Source organism: Hyla sarda, chromosome 2, assembly GCF_029499605.1.
Source record: "Hyla sarda isolate aHylSar1 chromosome 2, aHylSar1.hap1, whole genome shotgun sequence".
Lineage (NCBI taxonomy): Eukaryota > Metazoa > Chordata > Amphibia > Anura > Hylidae > Hyla > Hyla sarda.
The window spans coordinates 123907962-123933230 of NC_079190.1; the positions used below are offsets into that span (position 1 = coordinate 123907962).

At 41.3% G+C, this 25269-nt stretch overlaps 1 protein-coding gene and 1 long non-coding RNA gene across 4 annotated transcripts in view; one reads left to right on the plus strand and one right to left on the minus strand.

The window, feature by feature from the left end:
* The window catches only part of VWA8 (von Willebrand factor A domain containing 8), a 383619-nt gene that overhangs the window by 275096 nt on the left and 83254 nt on the right, over window positions 1–25269 (plus strand). The gene's annotated exons all lie outside the window — the stretch shown is intronic.
* Window positions 3056–25269, minus strand: part of LOC130355383 (uncharacterized) — a 58390-nt gene continuing 36176 nt past the window's right edge. The window contains exon 3 of the long non-coding RNA XR_008888497.1: window positions 3056–3372. This is a non-coding gene — a long non-coding RNA (uncharacterized LOC130355383). The remainder of the gene's footprint in view (window positions 3373–25269) is intronic.

Sequence of the window (25269 nt, forward strand, 5' to 3'; positions counted from 1 at the left end):
CATACCTTTATTTTATATTGTGGCCCAAAAAAAAAAAAGTTGGAAGTCTGTTACCAGTATTCTGAGGCAGGGCCATTGGGTTTGAAGCTGTGCCAATCCGACAGTCCTCTCTTAGACGTCACTGGTCTTTGATTGACACACATGGCTACCCGGCTGCCAGAAGCCCTGTGTGTGTATTCTGGGCATGCACCAGTACTTTGCTTTCTGGCTTACACAAGTGAATCTTTGACTTCTGTCTGCAAGGTTCGAAGTCAGTCACTAGATCGAGCTCTCTCCCACTAGTGACTGTGACAAACGAGCCGGCAGACAGCTTTATTGCATGTGCTCCAGAAATTACAGTACTGGCACACACTGGGTAGCCCTGTGTGTCAACAAAGGCTGGTGACATCTAAGAGAGAGGCGTGTCAGGTTGGCACAGCTCTGAACCTCATGACCTAGCCTCTAGGACAGCGTTTCCCAACCAGGGTGCCTCCAGCTGTTGCAAGGCTACAACTACCAGCATGCTGGACAGCCAAAGGCTGTCCGGGCATGCTGGGAGTTGTAGTTTTGCAACAGCTGGAGGCACCCTGTTTGGAAAACACTGCTCTAGGACACTGGTAACGGACTTACAAAGTCCTTTTTTTTTTTTGCTTCTTTTCGGCTACCACAATATAAAATAAAGGTATGTCAGGACATAGCACAGTAAGGAGTATTTGCTTATGGGGCTACATAACAGGGGTCACTTTAAGTGCTTTAAAAAGAAGTGATACTCACCTTAGCAGATGTCTAATAGTTTTAATTTGTTGCTGATTTCAAGTCAATTTTATGTTATTACTATGTGTTCAAAATCACCACAGATGACAACTTGGCAAGTTCTCTAGTATTTTATGCAGACTTAGATACTCCTTGTGGGCAAATTAGACACCTAGAAGGTCAGTAGGTGCAACCTCCAGACTGGATTGTAGACATTTTCTTTGTTTTTTACACCTCTATTATTTATTTTTGACTAAGTGCTCTATAAAAGTTATGTTGGTGGAAGTGTTGGGTAATGAAGCAGAACTGTCTTAACACACAGTGCTAGGAGCAGCTCCTACAGCAAATGGTGCTCTTATCATAAATACGGTTATATACCTTACATTGTGACTAGTTTACCTGTGATATATTTCATGTGTTGCAGTTTTTAAAAAGAACTCTTAAAACAAAATATTCTGATTGGACAAAATATATTGAAATATAATGTTTAGTTTTTTTTCCCCTGACAATGAGATGCATTGCGTCAACCTTTGCTATACTGTAATGTTTGCTTTCCTTAGTTGCCTTATAGGACAGTAACTTCGGCAATACTTCATCTTTATAATGTCAGTTTCAATTATAATGCTCAGAATGGTGTGTTTACCATTATATTCTCAGTATAGTCTTATGTATTACAGTTGAACAGTGGTCATTACGAATAACAATAGCACCATCTAGTGGCCAGTCTTTGAATAGTTATTGGCATACAATGAAAATCTTTCTTTGTACGTTCCTGTAAACTGTTTATGAAAGGTGGTTTCATGATAATACAAAGGGGGAGGGGTCAGATAGAGAATAAATTAGATTGCAAAATATTTTAATGGGGTTGAATAGTTTTGGGTGCTCTGTTAGTTAGGACTGTTAGAAGGCATAGTAATGGTATACCAAAATACCAAAGTAAATGGAGAACTTTTTATGATCTATGTAAAGAACATTTTTATACTGTCACTGTTTATTTCATTTAACTTATTTAGATAAGATTTTGTATACAAAAAAATGCATACATCTGGTTTACGGCCAGCAGAAAACGTGCACTGTCCTGTAAAATGTACATTCTTCAAAAAAGGTTACAGAGAACAAGTAATATACATTCTTTCAGTAGACAAATTGTCTTTGCACATACACTTGGCTTTTCAAGTACAAACATCTACCAAACACAACATTTTAATTTTTTTATATATACATATATGTGTTTGTCCTTCACTAGAGTACAAAATGTTTATGATAAACACAAACCCAGCCTTAGATTGGTAGGTGTCTAACTCATTGACTCATGGCACTACTGCCATTTATATTTGCCCTTCCCAGCCTAATAATACCAGCCTGCTACTGTCCCAGACCTAGAGACCATTTTTTGATTCTTCAGGCATGACGGTACCAAGCTCCTCCTAGGACGTCTGTGGCGGTGGGTACTGGGGTAAAAGTGTAAGCCTATAAAACAACAGCTTAATGAAGGATCCCGCCTATCCGCAGCTCTACTAGGGTAGTGGGAACATACCCCAAACATTTACACACTGTAGTATTGATGTATTGAAGGTATTTTCCCACAATAGACATTGACTGCTAATCAAGCTAGTAAACAAATTAGATTAATTGTTAAGAATACGAATAGATTGTGAGCAGATTAATAATAATTTTAGAAAAAATATTATATTCTAATACCGAAGTCTCTCATATGTAAAACCTCCTATACCCCTGAAGGGAAAATGTATATACAACAAAACAAATAGTATGAAACCTTAAAGGGGTATTCCGGCTTTATACATCTTATCCCTTATCCAAAGGATAGGGCATACAGTAAGATGTATGATCTCTGGGGACCCCTGCAATCTTGGTGCAGCCCCCAGCATTCTGTGCCAGGCGCTGCGTCCGAGACGGGGATGTGATGTCGTGGAATGTGACGTCAGACATGAATGGAGGAGGTGTGGTGTGACGTCACTAGGGGGGGTGGCCGTGATGTCATGTGCCCGTCTCGGAGGCAGCGCCTTTGGATAGGAAATAAGATGTATAAACTCGGAATACCCCTTATGGGTACAGTCACACGTACGCAGATTTGATGTGCAGGATTTTCTCCTGCAGATTTCAATGTAAACTAAATGATTGAGCACATCTTCTAATCTGCAGTTACAAATCCTGCGCTTCAAATCTGTGCAGGATCATGTATGTGTAAACGTACCATTAGGTAAATTAAAAAAACAATGAAAGACAATTGGAGATTTTCCTAGTCTTGATGACGGAAAATATGGATTTTATTAAAGACAGGAGGCGAGTATTATGCTTAAATCTTTAATTTACTGTCACAGCAGCAAAGGGTTAATGAAACAATATGGTGAAAAAACATATTGTTTCAGTGCAATCAAGCGCACATGAATATATTATAACAACCAATCATATTAGAGTATAGGTCATGTATATCAATGTCCCAACTGTCAAATTCTCTTTCTTTGGTGTGAAGAGATGTTAAGGCCAAATCATTCCCATAGTAGAAGAGAAGATGAATAAACTGTAGTACGTAAACAGGAACTAATAAAACTTGACAACTAAGTAAACACTGGAAGAGCAGAAGAAATACATCGAGATCTTCAGTTCGAGAAAATAAAGCTGAAATAAAAAGAGAAAAACATGTATAATAATTGGGTTGGGTAATAGAGAGGGATAATACTCGCCTCCTGTCTTTAACCCCTACAGGACCCATGACATAACGTTACGTCCCGACACCCTGGGTCTTAAGGACCAAGGACGTACAGTTACGTCATGGGCAGTTCTGGTCCCCGCCGGGCGGGTATCGGACCAGGATGCCTGCTGAAATCATTCAGCAGGCATCCTGTGCAAATGCCCAGGGGGGTCATTAGACCCCACCATGTCGGCGATCGCCGCAAATCGCATGTGAATTCACACATGCGATTTGCGGCTATTCCGGCGATACGTGTGACCCGCTGACCCGGAAATACAAGGTGTATGATACACCCCCTATCACCCACTGTACCTATGGGGAGGTGGCGATTTCGCCACCCCCCCCCCCCCCCCCCCAGGTTCGCTGCTATTGGCTATTGGGATCGTCCAGCCAATAGCAGCCGGCAGGGTTCAGTCAGCAGTCAGAGCTGCTGGAGGAAGCCGGGGACCCCCCCTCTGCCAGGATCGGAGCCCCCAGAGAAGAAAAGAAGCTCCCCATAGATCAGGGAAAGCATACGACCCAGGGAAAGGTAGGGTAAATAGTAAAAAATAAAGTAAAAAAAAGTTTTAAAAAAATGTCCCCCCCCCCTGACCCCCTAATAGGTCCCCAAGGGTCTTCTGCAGTTTTTCAGTGTGACCCGGGCCCTATTAGGGGTTCAGGGCGCTGCATTAGCCCCCCCCCCATTTTTTTTTTTGGCTGCAGCATTCTTTCCCCCCCATATAACGGTGTGTGATTTGTAATCACACACCGTTATATATAGTATATACCAAGCACACACAGAGTACAAACCCACCCCCCCCCCCCCCCCCCCACACACACACACACACAAATTTTTTTTTAACATATGCAAAAGTCGTGAAACCCCTGTGGGGTATTAAGGCTCACTTTATTCCTTGTTACGTTCCTCAAGGGGTCTAGTTTCCAAAATGGTATGCCATGTGTTTTTATTTTGCTGTTCTGGCACCATAGGGGCTTCCTAAATGCGACATGCCCCCTGAGCAAAATTTGCTCTCAAAAAGCCAAATATGACTCCTTCTCTTCTGAGCATTGTAGTTTGCCCGTAGTGCACTTCAGGTCAACTTATCGGGTACCTCCATACTCAGAAGAGATGGGGTTACAAATTTTGGGGGGTATTTTCTGCTATTAACCCTTGCAAAAATGTTAAATTTGGGGGGAAACACACATTTTAGTGAAAATTTTTTTTTTTTTTTTACATATGCAAAAGTTGTGAAACCCCTATGGGGTATTAAGGCTCACTTTATTCCTTGTTACGTTCCTCAAGGGGTCTAGTTTCCAAAATGGTATGCCATGTGTTTTTTTTTTTTGCTGTTCTGGCACCATAGGGGCTTCCTAAATGCGACATGGCCCCCAAAAACATACTCTCCAAAATCCCCTTGTCGCTCCTTCGCTTCTGAACCCTCTACTGCGCCCGCCGAACACTTTACATAGACATATGAGGTATCTGCTTATTCAATATACTCAATGGGCTACAAATACACTTATAAATTTTCTCCTTTTACTCCTTGTAAAAATTTAGAAATTGGGTCTACAAGAACATGCAAGTGTAAAAAATGAAGATTGTGAATTTTCTCCTTCACTTTGCTGCTATTCCTGTGAAACACCTAAAGGGTTAAAATGTTGGCTGAATGTCATTTTGAATACTTTGGAGGGTGCAGTTTTTTTTATAATGGGGTCTTTTATGGGGTATTTCTAATATGAAGACCCTTCAAATCCACTTCAAACCTGAACTGGTCCCTGAAAAATAGTGAGTTTGAAATTTTGGTGAAAAATTGGAAAATTGCTGCTGAACTTTGAAGCCCTCTGGTGTCTTCCAAAAGTAAAAACACATCAATTTTATGATGCAAACATAAAGTAGACATATTGGAAATGTGAATAACATTTTTTTTATTTGGAATATCCATTTTCCTTACAAGCAGAGAGTTTCAAAGTTAGAAAAATGCAAAATTTTCAATTTTTTCATAAAATTTTGGGATTTTTCACCAAGAAAGGATGCAAATATCGGCAAAAATTTACCACCATGTTAAATTAGAATATTTTACGAATAAACAATCTCGGAATCAGAATGATAACTAAAAGAATTTCAGAGTTATTAATGTTTAAAGTGACAGTGGTCAGATGTGCAAAAAACGCTCTGGTCCTAAGGTGTAAAATGGCCTGGTCCTTATGGGGTTAATAAAATCCATATTTTCCATCATCAAGACTAGGAAAATCTCCAATTTTATTACAAGACTGGAGGCTCCAATTATGCATGTTCAAAGTTATAAGTGAAATATGAATAATGATTTAAAAAATGGAAAAATAGCAGTCCTACTAGGCTAGGAAGAAAATTTAGAATAAGGCAGAATAAATAGAGATAAATAAGAAAGAAAGGAAGTGTCTGATAATAAGATATAAAATATAATTACATTTATTGAATAATATTGTGAGGTCTGGGGCAGGGCCCCTGCCGCAGACAGCTCACTAAAATAGAATGGTAAAAGTTAGTTATAAACATTTAAAACATGACGTTAAAATATTATTGCACTTAAACGGTGGGACAATGGTGGGGGTTTATAGTCCAATGTTTGTAATAGAATATGTCCAATAAACTGTTTTTGCAGCGCTAGAGGCTCGCAGTTACGATCCCACTGAGTATACTTGTATGCGCAGTAGCGCTAAAGATCTATCCTCTATACCCCGACGGCACGAGGACAAAGTACAAGAGGAAAAATTGATCAAAGTCAGGCACTTAGTGCCTCCCACCGGCTCCGGCGTTTCTTCGGGTGCTGCGTCCCCTTTTTCAATGGTGGATATGCAAAGACTGATGGATATACAATAACAGTCTTTGCATATCCACCATTGAAAAAGGGGACACTGCACCCTGAAGACTACCTTTTCCACAAGAAGTTGGGACTATTTGGATTATATGTCCACCACTATTGGTCTTTTACTGCCCTCTCAGCTTCTCTCCGTGCCGTCGGGGTAGAGAGGGATCCCACACCAAAGACCTCCAGTGCTGCCACACGCTACAAACGAACGTTACCTTTTCCAGCGGACTACGCAATAACCATCTGTACCGTACATCTTCACCTCTCCTACACCTTCTGCCGGGGCTGAGAGGCATCAATCCGGATCACCGTTAAGCGCTGCTATGCGCTTTTCCTCTTGTACTTTGTCCCCGTGCCGTCGGGGTATAGAGGATAGATCTTTAGCTCTACTGCACATACAAGTATACTCAGTGGGCTCGTAACTGCAAGTCTCCAGCGCTGCAAAAACTGTTTATTGGACATATCCTATTACAAACATTGGACTATAAACCCCCACCATTGTCCCACCGTTTAAGTGCAATGCTATTTTAAAATCATGTTTTAAATGTTTATAACTAACTTTTACCATTCTATTTTAGTGAGCTGTCTGCGGCAAGGACCCTGCACCAGACCTCACAGTACTATTCAATAAATGTAATTATATTTTATATCTTATTATCAGACAGTTCCTTTCTTTCTTATTTATCTATATTTATTCTGCCTTATTCTAAATTTTCTTCCTAGCCTAGTAGGACTGCTATTTTTCCATTTTTTAAATCAGTATATATTTGGCACATTGGTATGTGCAACGCAGTATCCTCGGTTTAGGTCTCTTATATTTTACGCGAAATATGTACACTTGTACACAAAATATGAATAATACTTACAGTGGGGCAAACAAGTATTTAGTCAGCCACCAATTGTGCAAGTTCTCCCACTTAAAAAGATGAGAGAGGCCTGTAATTTTCATCATAGGTATACCCTAAGTATGAGAGACAGAATGGGAGGAAAGAATACAGGAAATCACTTTGTAGGATTTCTAATGAATTAATTGATAAATTCCTTGATAAAATAAGTGTTTGGTCACCTACAAACCAGCAAGATTTCTGGCTCTCACAGACCTGTAACAACCTCTTTAAAGGGTAGCTCCCACCATCACTTTTTTTTTCTGTCCCTGCCTATTACCCATCTATCCCTAACCCCCTCCCTGCCTTTATTTTTTTTTTGACATATTAAAAATTATTTTTTGTCTGCCTGGTAGTGTGCTCACTACCAGGCAGACTTCCCCAGCAGGCACCATGTCACTGATGCCTGCTGGGGCCGAAACTTCCGCCCGTAGTCCACCTATACAGGGTGCCTCCAGCTGTTTCCCCACTGCAACTCCCAGCTTGCCCTGACATCTAATGGCTGTCAGGGCATGCTGGGAGTTGTAGTGGGGAAACAACTGGAGGCACCCTGTATAGGTGAACACCGGAGCTCATACCGCTCCCCGCCACGCAGCCTGCAACCCCCCCCCCCCCCCCGGCGCGCCACTCAACTCACTCCCCCTCCCCCTTAGTTCACCCAGAGTACCCCCTACCCACCGCGCAGCCCACAACCCCCCCCCCCCGGCCCCACCGCTCCGCTCAACCCACTCCCCCTCAGTTCACCTATTCAGTGTCCCTCCAGCTGTTTCCCCACTACAACTCCCAGGGCATGCTGGGAGTTGTAGTGGGGAAACTGGAGGCATACTGTATAGGTGAACAGTATACATAATACTTGAACATATACATAATACATGTATATATGTATACATAATACAGTGAACATAATACTTTACCTTGTCCCCGAGCCTGCGCGCGTCCTCTTCCTTCAAAGCGCTCGCTCCTGCCTGTCTGATTGACAGGCGGGAGCGAACACAGCAGTGATTGAATTTCGAATCGTTGCCAGGCTTCAACGAGTCGGAATTAATTAGTGACGTCACTGCTGAATGCATTCGGCCAATAGGAGGGCGAACCCTAGTGGCCGAATTTAAAAGTGATTTTAAACGGTTTTAAAATCACTTTTTTTAATTAAACTATATTAGAGATATGTTGTAGTACTTAAGTACTACAACATATCATTTTTTTGTTTTCATGACAGTGCCCATTTAAGAGTCTCCTTTGTCCTCCACTCATTACCTGTATTAATGGCACCTGTTTGAACTTGTTATCAGTACAAAAGACACCTGTGCACAACCTTAATCAGTCACACTCCAAACTCCACTATGGCCAAGACCAAAGAGCTGTCGAAGGACACCAGAAACAAAATAGTAGACCTGCACAAGGATGGGTTTACTGAATCTGCAATTGGTGTGAAGAAATCAACTGTGGGAGCAATTATTAGAAAATGGAAGACATACAAGACCACTGATAATCTCCCTCAATCTGGGGCTCCACGCAAGATCTCACCCTGTGGTGTCAAAATTATCACAAGAACGGTGAGTAAAAATCCCAGAACCACACGAGGGGACCTAGTGAATGACCTGCAGAGAGCTGGGACCAAAGTAACAAAGGCTACCGTCAGTAACACGCTACACCACCAGGGACTCAAATCATGCAGTGCCAGATGTGTCTACCTGCTTAAGCCAGTACATGTCCGGTCCCGTCTGAAGTTTGCTAGAAAGCATTTGGATGATCCAGAAGAGGATTTTGAGAATGTCATACAGTCAGATGAAACCAAAGTAGAACTTTTTGGTAAAAACTCAACTCATCGTGTTTGGAGGAGAAAGAATGCTGAGTTGCATCCGAAGAACTTCATACCTACTGTGAAGCATGGGGGTGGAAACATCATGCTTTGGGGCTGTTTTTCAGCAAAGGGATCAGGACGACTGATCCGTGTAAAGGAAAGAATGAATGGGGCCATGTAGCGAGAGATTTTGAGTGAAAACCTCCTTCTATCAGCAAGGGCATTGAAGATGAAACGTGGCTGGGTCTTTCAGCATGACAATGATCCCAAACACACTGCCCGGGCAACAAACGAGTGGCTTCATAAAAAGCATTTCAAGGTCCTGGAGTGGCCTAGCCAGTCTCCAGATCTCAACCCCATAGAAAACCTTTGGAGGGAGTTGAAAGTCTGTGTTGCCAAGCGACAGCCCCAAAACATCACTGCTCTAGAGGAGATCTGCATGGAGGAATGGGCCAAAATACCAGCAACAGTGTGTGAAAACCTTGGGAAGACTTACAGAAAACGTTTCACCTCTGTCATTGCCAAAAAAAAGGGTATATAACAAAATATTGAGATGAACTTTTGTTATGGACCAAATACTTCTTTTCCACCATAATTTGCAAATAAATTCTTTAAAAATCGGACAACGTGATTTTATGGATTTTTTTTCTCATTATGTCTCTCATAGTTGAGGTATACCTATGATGAAAATGACAGGCCTCTCTCATCTTTTTAAGTGGGAGGACAATTGGTAGCTGACTAAATACTTTTTTGCCCCACAGTATATTTATCATAATAAACTATAATATTAGGTATTTTAAACAACCATAGAAACATGAGAAGTAGGTCTGAAATAGAAAAGTATAAAAGTTGATTCTGATGATCAATTAGCAGCCTTAAGAATATCTGAAAGAGATCCTCCAGCTTGAAAGACTTTAGTGGCCATGGCAATTGAGAAATATCGATACCAGTAATATGATATAAGTAATTGAGAAGAGGAAGGAAGTGTAAAAGATTGTTACTTGTTCATAAGAGCGCAAGCAATTAACTATGCATAAATTAGAATTATGAGAGAAACGAGGAATAAAATATGTTATGTAAAGTCCGGATACTAACCATGCTACAAGAGATAGGTTGTTCGATAAAATGAGGGGGTAAGGATTCCCGGATGGGTCTTGGAGAAGGGATTTCGACAAGGGAAGTAGACGAGGATAATCTATGGACATAATCCTAAAATTTGAGGAAACCATGACTGAGTTAGCCACCAAGGAGTGATTATCCCTGCTGTCGATTTCTGGGTTAAGATCTGGAGAAGAACTCTCGAAATCAGAGAGAATGGGGGAAAGGCATAAAGATTCTCTTTCGGACAATATTGGAGAAAAGCTAGAGCTTCTGGATCGTGAAGCTTACGGATCGTGACGCCAACTGGAGAACCAAGGAAGTTGTCGGTTGAGGCGAGAGGCAAAAATATCCAGTTAAAGAGGACCCCAAAGAAGATTTATTTGATGAAAAATTGATGGATCTAATTCTAATCCGCAACCTGATTCAAGAGACCTGGAAGGTATTCTGTTTGGAGAATAATATTTCTCTCTAGACAAAAATGCCAAAATTCTTTGGCGATATAGGCTAAAAGTTTTGGATTTTGTACCTCCCAGTTTGTTTATATGTTGGACTGCTGAAATATTGTTCATCCGAAGAAGAATACAACATTGAGATTTGTTCTGTACAAAACTCTTCAGTGCAAAAAAGCCAGCTAGGAGCTCTAAGCAATTGATGTGTAAAGATGATTCTTCTATGGACCATTTTCCTCCTGTGAAAATCTTTCCACAACGAGCAGCCCAACCAAGCCGACTGGCATCGGATTCTATAGTGAGGTCTGGAAGAGAATTGAAAATGGCTTTCCCATTCCAAATCTCTATGTGGTTTAACCACCACTGGAGTTCTTGTTTCGTCTCTGTTGTAAGAAAAATCATGTCTGAGTATCCTAAACTGTTCCTCAAATGATGAGCTTTGAGATGTTGTAGAGCTCTGCAGTGTAAGGGAGCGGGAAAAATTGCTTGAATGGAAGCAGATAGAAGACCCACAATACGAGCAATAGACCTCAGAGAAATTAAATCTTTGTTCAAAATTAAACAAATTTCTTTTATTATTGCTTTAATTTTTAATCTCATTGAAGGAAGACTTAATATGGCTGATTGGGTATTTATCATGAAACCCAGCAATTCTACTTCCCATGAAGGGGTCAGGACGGATTTTTTTAAGTTGATGAGAAAACCTAGATCTGTCAAAAGAGATAGTGTCGATTGCATGTGAAAATGAATGCGATCCAATGAAGAAGCTATGATAAGGATGTCGTCTAGATAAATATTGAGGCGAACATTATATAAGAAGAGTTTGATCTTCCGTGGAAAACGTTATCGGATGAGGAAGATGGTCTTGAATTGGACAAGTCACAAATTCTATCTGATAACCTAATACAGTGTTTATTACCCATGCATCTAAAGTGATCATATTCCAGACTTGGAAAAAATGTTGGATTCTGCCTCCTAGAGGAATATGGGAATAATGTGAGAAAATTAAGCTTACCAGAACTAGGTCTTGTTTTGGTGAATCCACGTTGTCCTCGAGCCCTCCAGGGCCTCCCACGATACAGGAAGAAGTGAGTAAATTGATATGAAGACCTGTGAAGGCCTGAATGAGTTGGAAGGGCTTCGGAATTGTTGTCGATCCTGTGTTGCGGCTGGTAAAGCAGCCCTTGCCTCTCCCAGCCCTTGAGAAAACCTTGCTCTGGAATACGTTTTTCATAGAAGTCTGGGCCTTGTCCAGAGTCGAGAATAGGCCCACATATTTATTGAGTTCTTATATAAAATTCTCACCAAAGAGAAAACCATCACTTGATGATCCATGTTCACAATTAGCCAAGTGGGTTAGATGAGGGTTAAGCCTCATGAGGATGGAACGGTGACATTCCACAAATAAGCCAGAATTTGCATTGCCCAAAAAATATAGGCTCTTTGAATCCATCCTCTAAGGATGTTAACATCCGCTGGCTCGTTTGAGGCAATAGCCTCTTTAGATAAGTCTATCATTTTTGTAAGTGGACCAATTATATCCAATAGTTTATCTTGGCATGATTTGAATGATCTATCTATGCCTTTTTTAGGATTCCTCCTGGTTTTCATGATGTATTTGACCAGAGTAGGGTCAATTTCAGGGGCACATTGGCGACTTCAGACAAGATTGGTCTAGGGCACTCGGCTCTTAACTTGTTACATGCTGATTTGTCTAAAGGCTTTTTAAGCCAAGATTGGACATATTTAGCCACATTGGGGATGGGAATCCATTCCCTTGATCTAGTATGGTAGATTTGGCCTGGGTCAAAATATCAGAAATGTCTTCATAAAGGGAATCCTGATTGGAATCATCGGAAGAGGAGCCAATAGCTAAATTAAAGGAGTCTGGCTTATTCCTAAAAGAGGATTTTATAGTCCGTCATGGAATTCTTCCTCCCGGCCCGAGGGTATAGAATGCTTTTTTTATAGCATCAACTTTAGAACTGTGTTTGGTATGCAAACTATCCAATTTGTCTTTATCCCTATTTTTCTGCAAGTATTTTTTATATTTTGGACATCACAGCCGTGATGTCTTTTTAGAAGCTTTACCAGACTTTTTATTATCTTTTTATAAGAGTCTTCTATAGACCAAAAAGTATCTGAGGGAAAAGATGGAGGACCTAACTGAGGAGATTTATGTTGTATTGTCTGGGAGAGAGCTAGCGCCACAGACTGTGAAATAGACTTTTGCATGCTTAACATAGCATGTTTAACAGCGGATTGAACTAATTTATTTATTACGGATTCCTTAACAATATTTTGTATATATACACCTAATTTACATATGAGAAATCTTTAACATTAGAGGATTCCGTGTCAATGTCTACTGAAGCCATTAGAGCCAAGAATATAGATAATGCAAATATTTTGTAATATATATTCAATATTAAAATATATATAGTTTAGTAATATATATACAGTCATGGTCGTAAATGTTGTCACCCCTGGAATTAAAAAAAAAAAAGAGAGGAAAAAAAGCAAATTGGACATAATGTCACACCAAACTCCAAAAATGGGCTGGACAAAATTATTGGCACCCTTAACTTAATATTTGGTTGCACACCCTTTGATAAATAACTGAAATCACTCGCTTCCTATAACCATCAATAAGCTTCTTACACCTCTCAGCCAGACTGTTGGACCACTCTTCTTTTGCAATTTGCTTCAGGTCTCTCTTATTGGAAGGGCTCCTTTTCCCTACAGCAATTTTAAGATCTCTCCACAGGTGTTCAATGGGATTTAGATCTGGCCACTTCCAATGCTTTGTTGCCATCCATTTCTGGGTGCTTTTTGACATATGTTTTGACATTGTCCTGCTGGAAGACCCAAGATCTTGGACGCAAACCCAGCTGTCTGACACTGGGCTGTACAGTGTGACCCAACATCCGTTGTTAATCCTCAGATTTCATGATGCCTTGCACACATTCAAGGCACCCAGTGCCAGAGGCAGCAAAACAACCCCAAAACATAATTGAACCGCCACCATATTTTACTGTAGGTACGGTGTTCTTTTCTTTGTAGGCCTCATTCCGTTTTGGTATACAGTAGAATGATGTGCTTTACCAAAAAACTCTATCTTGGTCTCATCTGTCCACAAGACATTTTCCCAAAAGGATTTTGGCTTACTCAAATTCATTTTGTGCTTTTTTATGTCTCTGTGTCCGCAGAACGTTTTATTTCATTTAAATGTCGACTGATAGTTTGTGCGGACACTGATGCTCCCTGAGCCTGCAGGGCAGCTTGAATATCTTTGGAACTTTGTTTGGGGCTGCTTATCCACCATCTGGACTATCCTGCTTTGACACCTTTCATAAATTTTCTCTTCTATCCACACCCAGGGAGATTAGCTTACAGTGCCACGGGTTGCAAACTTCTTGCTAATGTTGCACACTGTGGACAAAGGCAAATCTAGATCTCTGGAGATGGACTTGCAACCTTGAGATTGTTGATATTTTTCCACAATTTTGGTTCTCAAGTCCTCAGACCGTTCTCTTCTCCTCTTTCTGTTTTCCATGCTCAGTGTGGCACTCACAGACACACAGTGCAAAGACTAAGTGAACGTTTCTCCTTTTTATCTGCTTTCAGGCATGATTTTATATTGCACACACCTGTTACTTGCCCCAGGTGAATTTAAAGGAACATCACATGCTTGAAATAATCTTATTTTCCACAATTTTGAAAGCGTGCCAATCATTTTGTCCAGCCCATTTTTGGAGTTTGGTGTGACATTTGGTGCCAACATTTACGTCCGTGACTGTATAATTAGGGTAGAGCAAATATATATGTATATTTATAGACAAAGAATAAGTCAGCCAGCACTTTAGTTGATACCAAACTATTATATGGACCTGGCCTGCAGGTGCACGCTACTAGGCTAAATATACAGCAACAGAATAATGCAGCAGCACACTGCCAGCACAAGGATATAGGTGAAACATGATCATGCAGATAAAACATGGAGAGCTATACAGCTATGGTGTAATAGATGCAAATGTGAAACTATGAGATAGTGAGGCACTTAGCTCGCAAATTTGTCTCCGCCGGCAGTCAAATAGCTTGGACCGTCCCACCGCGATAAGGTGGCCTCATTTGGACGCACCCTACACTGTGAATATGCCTCTGTGTGAACAGTTCAGTAAGCATGGCAGGATCTGGAACATCCAAGACACCTTATATACACACCTGATAGAGGTGGGTGGGGTGCAAGGCCAACATGGAGGTAGCCACTCCCCCGTATCTATCAGGTGTGTATATAAGGTGTCTTGGATGTTCCAGATCCTGCCATGCTTACTGAACTGTTCACACAGAGGCATATTCACAGTGTAGGGTCCGTCCCAATGAGGCCACCTTATCGCGGTGGGGCGGTCCAAGCTATTTGACAGCCGGCGGAGACAAATTTGCGAGCTAAGTGCCTCACTATCTCATAGTTTCACATTTGCATCTATTACACCACAGCTGTATAGCTCTCCATATTTTATCTGCATGTTCATGTTTCACCTATATCCTTGTGCTGGCAGTGTGCTGCTGCATTCTTCTGTTATATATATATATATATATATATATATATATATATATATATACACACACATACACTAGCTGAGTACCTGGTATTGCCTGTTTTTTCCTTACCAATCTTTGTTGGGGAGGACAATCAACAAAGGAGGAAGCTTTTGACTTCTTATCCCATCCTCATATATTGCTGCCATATCCCAACCCCATATCCCGTCCCTATATCCTCTCCTCATATCTCAACTTCATATCCCAACCTCATATCCTGTGCTTATATCTCATCCTCATATCTCGACCTCATGTCCCGACCTCATATCCCATCCTCATATCTCATCCTCAAATGCTGTCTTCATATTCCTACCTCATATCCCATCCTCATATCCTGTCCTCAGGTGGGACTGATTTGTGATGAAGATATAAGATGAAATATAAGGGGATGTGACTTTGTGGGACTGGGCGTGATTTGTAAGCCAGACCGATGCACAGAAAGGGTAGAGAATAAAAGGAGTGGGCTTAAACAGTGGGCATGACTTTGTGAGATGTTGTGTGGCTTACAAGAGCGGAGCTTGTGGAGTAAAATACTGGAAGTCCCATATACTTGCATGGACCTTGAAACAAAAAACCATCTTTTATAAAAGGGTGTAGGTAAGGGATAATTTAACTATCATATATTTTTATTTGACATATAAGTAATATGTACCAGGTATTATTGAAATATCTCCAGCCGTATGGAAGTTATATGGGAACATACATTTCCCATAGATTTGCATGGGACGTTAAACTAAAAAAAAACTGATCCTCACAAATGGGGGTAGTTTAGGGTTAAATAACTATCCCATATTTAAAGTGGACATATAAGTAACAGGTGACCAAGTATTATCGAAATATCTCCAGCCGTTTGGAAGTTATGTGGGAACATACATTTCCCATAGATTTGCATGGGACTTTAACACCTTAAGGACCAAGCCCATTTTGACCTTAAAGGGTAGCTCCCACCATCCTCTTTTTTTTTTTCTGTCCCTGCCTACTGCCCATTTATCCCTAACCCCCTCCTTGCCTTTATGTTTTTTTTTTATTATCTTAAAAATGGCATTTTGTCTGCCTGGTAGTGTGCTCACTACCAGGCAGACTTCCCCAGCAGGCACCACGTCACTGATGCCTGCAGGGGGGGACTTCCGCCCTTAGTTCTCCTGACAGGGTGCCTCCAGCTGTTTCACCACTACAACTCCCAGCATGCCCTGACATCTATTTGCTGTCAGGGCATGCTGGGAGTTGTAGTGGTGAAACAACTGGAGGCACCCTGTGTTGGAAGACACCCAGCCCCGACCAATATCGCCTCCCTCACCTGTGCTGGACCATGAGCGGGGGTCCGTAGCAAGCAACAAGCGTGTGCCCGGCTTCCTGTCATGCCCGTACACTCTGGACACTGTCTCTATGTTTCTGGAGGATTGAAAGTCCTCCAGAACCATAGAGAGAGTTACCAGAGTGTAGGAGCATGACAGGAAGCCGGGCACACGCTTGTTGCTCAGTGTAGGATGGGCCCTCCTGTAAATGGCGCCCCCCTCTCCGTATAACGCGCTCCCGGTAATGACAGGACACAGCAGTGAGGAGGCGGCGTATCCCCACTGGAGCCGCGGCTGTAAGGAGAGGTAAGAGCCATGTGCCTCCCTGCTGCAGGGAGAATATGCAGCAGGGAGGCAGCCAGTGTGAGAGTCCAGGGAGCCAATGCGCAGCCCTGGATTTCACTGTGCTCGCTCTCGCTTGTTTGATTGACAGGCGGGAGTGAGCACCGCAGTGACTGGAATTTCGACTCATTTGCCAGGCTCAAATGAGACGAAAATCTGTAGTGACGTCACTGCCGAATGCATTCGGCCACTAGGAGGGCGACCCCTAGTGGCCGAATTTAAAAGTGATTTTTAAACTGGTTTAAAATCACTTTTTTAAATTAAACTATATTAGAGATATGTTGTAGTACTTAAGTACTACAACATATCAATTTTTTTTATTTCATGACAGTGCCCATTTAAGGACGAGGCCAATTTTATTTTTGCATTTTCGTTTTTTCCTCCTCGTAACGCTTTTATATTTTCATCTACAGACCAGTATGAGGGCTTGTTTTTTGTGTGACCAGTTGTCCTGCGTAATGACTTAACTCATTTTACCATAAAATGTATGGCGCAATAAAAAAAACACTTTGTGTGGGGAAATTAAAAATAAAACCTAAATTTTAAAAATTTTGGAAGGTTTTGTTTTCACGCCGTACAATTTATGGTAAAACTGATGTGTTCTTTATTTTGTGGGTCAATACAATTAAAATGATACCCATGATTACATACTTTTCTATTATTGTTGCACTTAAAAATCACAAACTTTAAAATCCTTCTATTTTGATGACCTATAACCTTTTCATTTTTCCGTATAAACGGCGGTATGGGACTCATTTTTTGCGCCATGACCTGTACTTTTTATTGATACCACATTTGTGTATATAAAACTTTTATTAATTTTTTTTATAATTTTTTTTTGGAATAAAATGTGACAAAAGCAGCAATTTTGCATTTTTTTTAATATTTTTTTACAGGATCAATAACATTATATTTTAATAGTTCGGACATTATAAGTATATTTTTATTGATAATCTGAAGAGATTTTTCTCCCAATACCTGATCTTTTCTAATCTATATATAAATATACTTCATACACACATAGGATAGGTAATTTAACCCTTACTCACCCCCATTTACCAGGGTCGGGTTTTTTTTTTTAAAGTCCCATACAAGTCTATGGGAAATATATGTTAGTGCATAACTTCCAAACAGCTGGAGATATTTCTTTAATACTTGGTCACATGTTACTAATATGTCCACTTAAAATATAGGATAGTTATTTAACCCTTAACTACCCCCATTTGTGGTGGTCAGGGGTTTTGTTTAACCCCTTAACGACCAAGGACGTAAATTTACGTCCTGGTGCTGTGGTACTTAGCGTGCCAAGACGCATATATACGTCCTGTACATGGCCGCGAGCATTGGAGCGATGCTCGGATCATGCGCGGCCAGTCCCGGCTGCTGATCACAGCAAGGGACCCGCCGGCATCCTCAGTCGCACAGGGGTCTGCCATTAACCCCTCAGATGGCGTGATCAATACAGGTCACGGCATCTGCAGTTGTGCGGTCAGAAATATGGATGATCGGATCGCCCTCAGTGCTGCCACAGCGATCCGATTATCCAGAACGGCACACGAAGGTCCCCTCACCTGTCTCCGCCGCCTTCCATGGGTCTTCTGCTCTGGTCTGATATTGAGCAGACCAGAGCAGAAGATGACCGATAACACTGATCAGTGCTATGCCCTATGCATAGCACTGATCAGTACAGTGGTCCCTCAACATACGATGGTAATCTGTTCCAAATGAACCATCGTTTGTTGAAACAATCGTATGTTGAGGGATCCGTGTAGGAAGTAATACTCGCCTGTCCCCGCCGCTTCCGACCGTCACCACTGCCCTGGATGTCGCCCTCCATCGCTGTTGCCGCGTCCCCGGGGTGTCCCTAACGCTCCGGACGTCTCTGCTTCCCCAGGATCCTCGCTCTCCGTCGCCGCCATCACGTCATTACGCACGCCGCTCCTATTGGATGACGGGACGGCGTGCGCGGCGACGTGATGACGACGATGGAGAGCGCCGGCGATGCAGGGAATCCCGAAGAGGAGCTCCGGAGCCGCGAGGACAGGCAAGTCCCCTATGGACTATTAAAGTGTAAAAACAAAAGTAAAAAAAAAAAATAATATGAACAATCCCCTCCCCCAATAATAATGTAAATTGTCCTTTTTTCCCATTTTACCCCCATAAAGTGTAAAAAAAATAAAAATTTATACACATATTTGGTATCGCCACGTGCATAAATGTCCGAACTATTGCAATATAATGTTATTGATCCTGTATGATGAACGGCGTGAACGTAAAAAAAAAAAGAGCAAAATTGCTGCTTTTTTGTCACATTTTATTAAAAAATAATTTATAAAAGTTTTATATACACAAATGTGGTATCAAAAGTAAAGGTCATGGCGCAAAAAATTTGTCCTCATACTGCCGCTTATACGGAAAAAGGAAAAGGTTATAGGTTGTCAAAATAGAAGGATTTTAAACATACTAGTTTGGTTAAAAAGTTTGTGATTTTTAAGCGCAACAATAATAGAAAAGTATGTAATCATGGGTATCATTGTAATCGTATTGACCCACAAAATAAAGAACACATAATTTTTACCAAAAATTGTACGGCGTGAAAACAAAACCTTCCAAAATTTGTAACATTTCTTTTTAATTTCCCCACACAAATGAGTAGTTTTTTTGATTGCGCCATACATTTTATGGTAAAATTAGTTATGTCATTACGCAGGACAACTGGTCACGCAAAAAACAAGCCCTCATACTGGTCTGTAGATGAAAATATAAAAGAGTTACGATTTTTAGAAAACGAGGAGGAAAAAATGAAAATGCAAAAATAAAATTTGCCTGGCTCTTAAGGTCAAAATGGGCTTGGTCCTTAACCCCTTAAGGACGCAGGACGTAAATGTACGTCCTGGTGAGGTGGTACTTAACGCACCAGGATGTACATTTACGTCCTGTGCATAACCGCGGGCATCGGAGCGATGCCCGTGTCATGCGCGGCTGATCCCGGCTGCTGATCGCAGCCAGGGACCCGCCGGCAATGGCCGACGCCCGCGATCTCGCGGGCGTCCGCCATTAACCCCTCAGGTGCCGGGATCAATACAGATCCCGGCATCTGTGGCAGTGCGCGATTTGAATGAATGATCGGATCGCCCGCAGCGCTGCTGCGGGGATCCGATCATTCGTAACGCCGCACGGAGGTCCCCTCTCCTTCCTCCGTCCGGCTCCCGGCGTCTCCTGCTCTTGTCTGAGATTGAGCAGACCAGAGCAGGAGATGACCGATAACACTGATCTGTTCTATGTCCTATACATAGAACAGATCAGTATTAGCAATCATGGTATTGCTATGAATAGTCCCCTATGGGGACTATTCAAGTGTAAAAAAAAATGTAAAAGTAAAAAAAAAGTGAAAAATCCCCTCCCCCAATAAAAAAGTAAAACGTCCGTTTTTTCCTATTTTACCCCCAAAAAGCGTAAACATTTTTTTTTATAGACATATTTGGTATCGCCGCGTGCGTAAATGTCCGAACTATTAAAATAAAATGTTAATGATCCCGTACGGTGAACGGCATGAACGAAAAAAATAAAAAAGTCCAAAATTCCTACTTTTTTAATACATTTTATTTAAAAAAAATATATAAAAAATGTATTAAAAGTTTTTTATATGCAAATGTGATATCAAATAAAAGTACAGATCATGGCGCAAAAAATGAGCCCCCATACCACCGCTTATACGGAAAAATAAAAAAGTTAGAGGTCATCAAAATAAAGGGATTATAAACGTACTAATTTGGTTAAAAAGTTTGTGATTTTTTTAAGCGCAACAATAATATAAAAGTATGTAATAATGGGTATCATTTTAATCGTATTGACCCTCAGAATAAAGAACACACGTCATTTTTACCATAAATTGTACGGCGTGAAAACGAAACCTTCCAAAATTAGCAAAATTGCGTTTTTCCTTTTAATTTCCCCACAAAAATAGTGTTTTTTTGTTGCGCCATACATTTTATGATATAATGAGTGATGTCATTACAAAGGACAACTGGTCGCTCAAAAAACAAGCCCTCAAACTAGTCTGTGGATGAAAATATAAAAGAGTTATGATTTTTAGAAGGCGAGGAGGAAAAAATTTAAACGTAAAAATTAAATTGTCTGAGTCCTTAAGGCCAAAATAGGCTGAGTCCTTAAGGGGTTAAGGGGTTAAAGTCCCATTCAAATCTATGGGAAATGTATGTTCCCACATAACTTCCATACGGCTGGAGATAAATAGCTATGTTGTGAGAGTACCATAACACTGTGGCTAGCTTTTTGTGAACTAGTATTTCATGTTTGACTTTTCTCTTTTTGACTACAAATCCCACAATTCCATTTTCCTCCCTCCCACACATCAACCACCCCACCCATTGAAACATGAATGAGCTGCAGACCCGTGGTTTTCAATCATGGTGCCTACAGCTGTTGCATTAGTTGCAGATTGAACCCTCCACCCATTGAAGCAGACAGGCTCCCTGTCATCAGCTGACTAGTGAGTCAGGTCTCGGGACGCATTGCAAGTTGGGAAAAATCTGAGACAACAGTCATTTTGTATGCTGGTAAAAATAAATGGTGAGGTGAAAATCACAGAAGAATTGTGGGAAAACAATCACACACTATATTATGAACTACACTAACTTTATAGCCCCTGTAGCATAGTCAAATAAAAAAAAAATCCTGGAATACCCCTTTAAGGCTCACTGTACCCCTTATGTTCCTTGAGGGGTGTAGTTTCCAAAATAGTTTATTTATTTTTTTGCTGTTCTGGCACCATAGGGGCTTCCTAAATGTGACATGCCCCACCCATTTCAGCAAAATTTGCAAATGTGACTCCCTCTCTTCTGAGCATTCTAGTGCGCCCGCAGTGCACTTAACGTCCACACATGGCGTATTTCCATACTCAGAAGAGATGAGGTTGCAAATTCTGGTGTCATTTTCTCCTATTACTCCTTGTAAAAATGTAAAATTTGAGGAAAAAACTGCATTTTAGTGAAAAATAAAATAAAAAATAATTTATACATCCAAAGCTGTCAAACACCTGTGGGGTGTTAAGGCTCACTGTACCCATTGTTACGTTCCTTGAGGGGTGTTGTTTCCAAAATAGTAGGCCATGTGCTTTTTATTTTATTTTTATTTGTTTTGCTGTTCTGGCACTATAGGGGCTTTCTTAATGTGACATGCCCCCCAAAAACCATTTCAGCAAAATTTGCTTTCCAAAAGCCAAATGTGACTCCTTCTCTTCTGAGCATTGTAGTGTGCCAGTAGAGCACTTGACTTTCACACATGAGATATTTCCATACTCAGAAGAGATGGGGTTACAAATTTTGTGGGGCATTTTCTCCTATTACCCCTTTTAAAAATGTAAAATCTGGGGGAAAACCTGCATTTTAGAGGAAAAAAATAAAAATAATTTACAGATCCAAGTTTAACAAAAAGTCGTCAAACACCTGTGGGGTGTAAAGGCTCACTGGACCCCTTGTTACATGCCTTGAGGGGTGTAGTTTCCAAAATAGTATGCCATGTGGTTTTCTTTTTGCTGTTCTGGCACCATAGGGGCTTCTTAAATGTGACATGCCCCCCAAAAACCATTTCAGCAAAATTTGCTTTCCAAAAGTCAAATGTGACTCCTTCTCTTCTGAGCATTGTAGTGCGCCAGCAGAGCACTTGACGTCCACACTTGGGGTATTTTCATACTCAGAACAGATGGGGTTACAAATTTTGGGGGGCATTTTCTCCTATTATCCCTTGTAAAAATTTGGGGGGAAACTAGCATTTTAGTGAAAAAAAATAAATCATTTACACATCCAACTTTAACGAAAAGTCGTCAAACACCTGTGGGGCGTTAAGGCTCACTGGACCCCTTGTTATGTGCCTTGAGGGATGTAGTTTCCAAAATAGTATGCCATGTGTTTTTGTTTTGTTTTTTGCTGTTCTGGCACCATAGTGGCTTCCTAAATGTGACATGCCCCCCAAAAACCATTTCAGAAAAACTCACTCTCCAAAATCCCACTGTTGCTCCTTCCCTTCTGAGCCCTCTACTGCGCCCGCCGAACACTTGACATACACAAATGAGGTATTTGCTTACTCGAGAGAAATTTGGTTACACATTTTAGGAAGGTTTTTCTCATTTTACCCCTTGTAAAAATCCAATAACTGGGTCTACAAGAACATGCCAATGTAAAAAATGAAGATTTTTAATTTTCTTCTTCAATTTGCTGCTATTCCTGTGAAACACCTAAAGGGTTAACAAACCTTTTGAATGTCATTTTGAATACTTTGAGTGGTGAAGTTTTTATAATGGGGTTATTTATGGGGTATTTCTAATAAGAAGGCCCTTCAAATCCACTGTGTGAAAAATTGGAAAATTGCTGCTATACTTTGAAGCCCTCTGATGTCTTCCAAAAGTTAAAATATGTCAACTTTATGATGCAAACAGGAAGTAGACATATTGTATATGTGAATCAATATATAATTAATTTGGGATATTCATTTTCCTTATAAGCAGAGAGCTTCAAAGTAAAAAAAAAAAAATGCTACATTTTCAATTTTTCATCAAATTTGGGAATTTTTCATCAAGAAATGATGCAAGTATTGACAATATTTTACCACTAACCTAAAGTAGGATATGATCACCAAGAAATGATGCAAGTATTGACAAAATTTTACCACTAACCTAAAGTAGGATATGTCACGAAAAAACAATCTCGGAATCAGAATGAAAGGTAAAAGCATCCCAGAGTTATTAATGCTTAAAGTGACAGTGGTCAGATGTGCAAAAAATGGCCGGGTCCTACACTGAAAATTGGCTGGGTCCTTGAGGGGTTAAACAACACACTGTATCTCCAAGTCAATCAAACTTCAGTGAAATCACACTGTCCACTCAAGAAGCAACACTGATTGACAATCAATTTCACATGCTGTTGTGCAAATGGAACAGACAACAGGTGGAAATTATAGGCAATCAGAAAGACACCTTTAATAAAGGAGTGGTTCTGCAGGTGGTGACCACAGACCACTTCTCAGTTCCTATGCTTGCTGGCTGATGTTTTGGTCACTTTTGAATGCTAGCGGTGCTTTCACTTTTGTGGTAGCATGAGATTGAGTCTACAACCCACACAAGTGGCTCAGGTAGTGCAGCTCATCTAGGATGGCACATCAATGCGAGCTGTGGCAAGAAGGTTTGCTGTGTCTGTCAGCGTAGTGTCCAAAGCATGGAGGAGCTACCAGGAGACAGGCCAGTACAACGGGAGATGTAGAGGAGGCCGTAGGAGGGCAACAACCCGGCAGCAGGAATGCTACCTCCGTCTTTGTGCAAGGAGCAGGAGGAGCACTGCCAGAGCTGTGCAAAATGACCTCCAGCAGGCCACAAATGTGCATGTGCCCACTCAAACAGTCTGAAACAGACTCCGTGAGTGTGGTATTAGGGCCCAATGTCCACAGGTGGGGGTTGTGCTTACAGCCCAACACCGTGCAGGATGTTTGGCATTTACCAGAGAACACCAAGATTGGCAAATTCATCACTGGCGCCCTGTGCTCTTCACAGATGAAAGCAGGTTCACACTGAGCACATGTGACAGACATGAGAGTCTGGAGACGCCATTGAGAACGTTCTGCTGCCTGCAGCATCCTCCAGCATGACCAGTTTGGTGGTGTTTCAGTAATGTTGTGGGGTGGCATTTCTTTGGGGGGCCGCACAGCCCTCCATGTGCTTTCAAGAGGTAGCCTGACTGCCATTAGGTACTAAGATGAGATTCTCAGACCCTTTGTGAGACCATATGCTGGTGCGGTTGGCCCTGGGTTCTTCCTAATGCAAGACAATGCTAGACCTCATGTGGCTGGAGTGTGTCAGCAGGAAGGCCCGCCCGCCCGTTCCCCAGACCTGAATCCGGTTGAGTACATCTGGGACATCATGTCTCACTCCATTCACCAACGCCACTTTGCACCGTAGCACTGTAGCATTCCCTAAACATCAGTTTATCGCTACAGTGACAGAGTCTTGGAAAATGATTGGGATTTAATGCCAAGCCGCAAAAGTTCATATTGGTTCGTGTGCATAGCATTATGTAGAAAAGTTTATGCATTGCTGCTTGTGAAGTACAGTGTGCAACGTAAATTCATGCAAAAATAGAAGACAGTATTAGTCTGTACAAGTTCATAAAAGTTGTTGCACTGTATTAGGACAGAGAATGCATGCGATATAAGTGGAAAGTAGTTACAATAGGTGTATCCCTCAATCAGATTGTAAACCAGGTGGAGTAAGTAACAACTTACCCGACTGAAGTATGGTACGTATTGTGGGGTTCCTTTATTGTATAGTCTAAACAAACTATGAATCCTCGGTGTAGGTCTTCTAACTACGGCAGGCGTGAAGATGTATGGAGAGTGTTCGGGACTGTGTCTGTACACAGTAGAGGGTTTGTTGAAGGTACTGGAAACATCAGCTCCTCATGTTTAACTGGGGGGGGGGGATATGAGCTTTCAATCTACAGGGTGGGCCATTTATATGG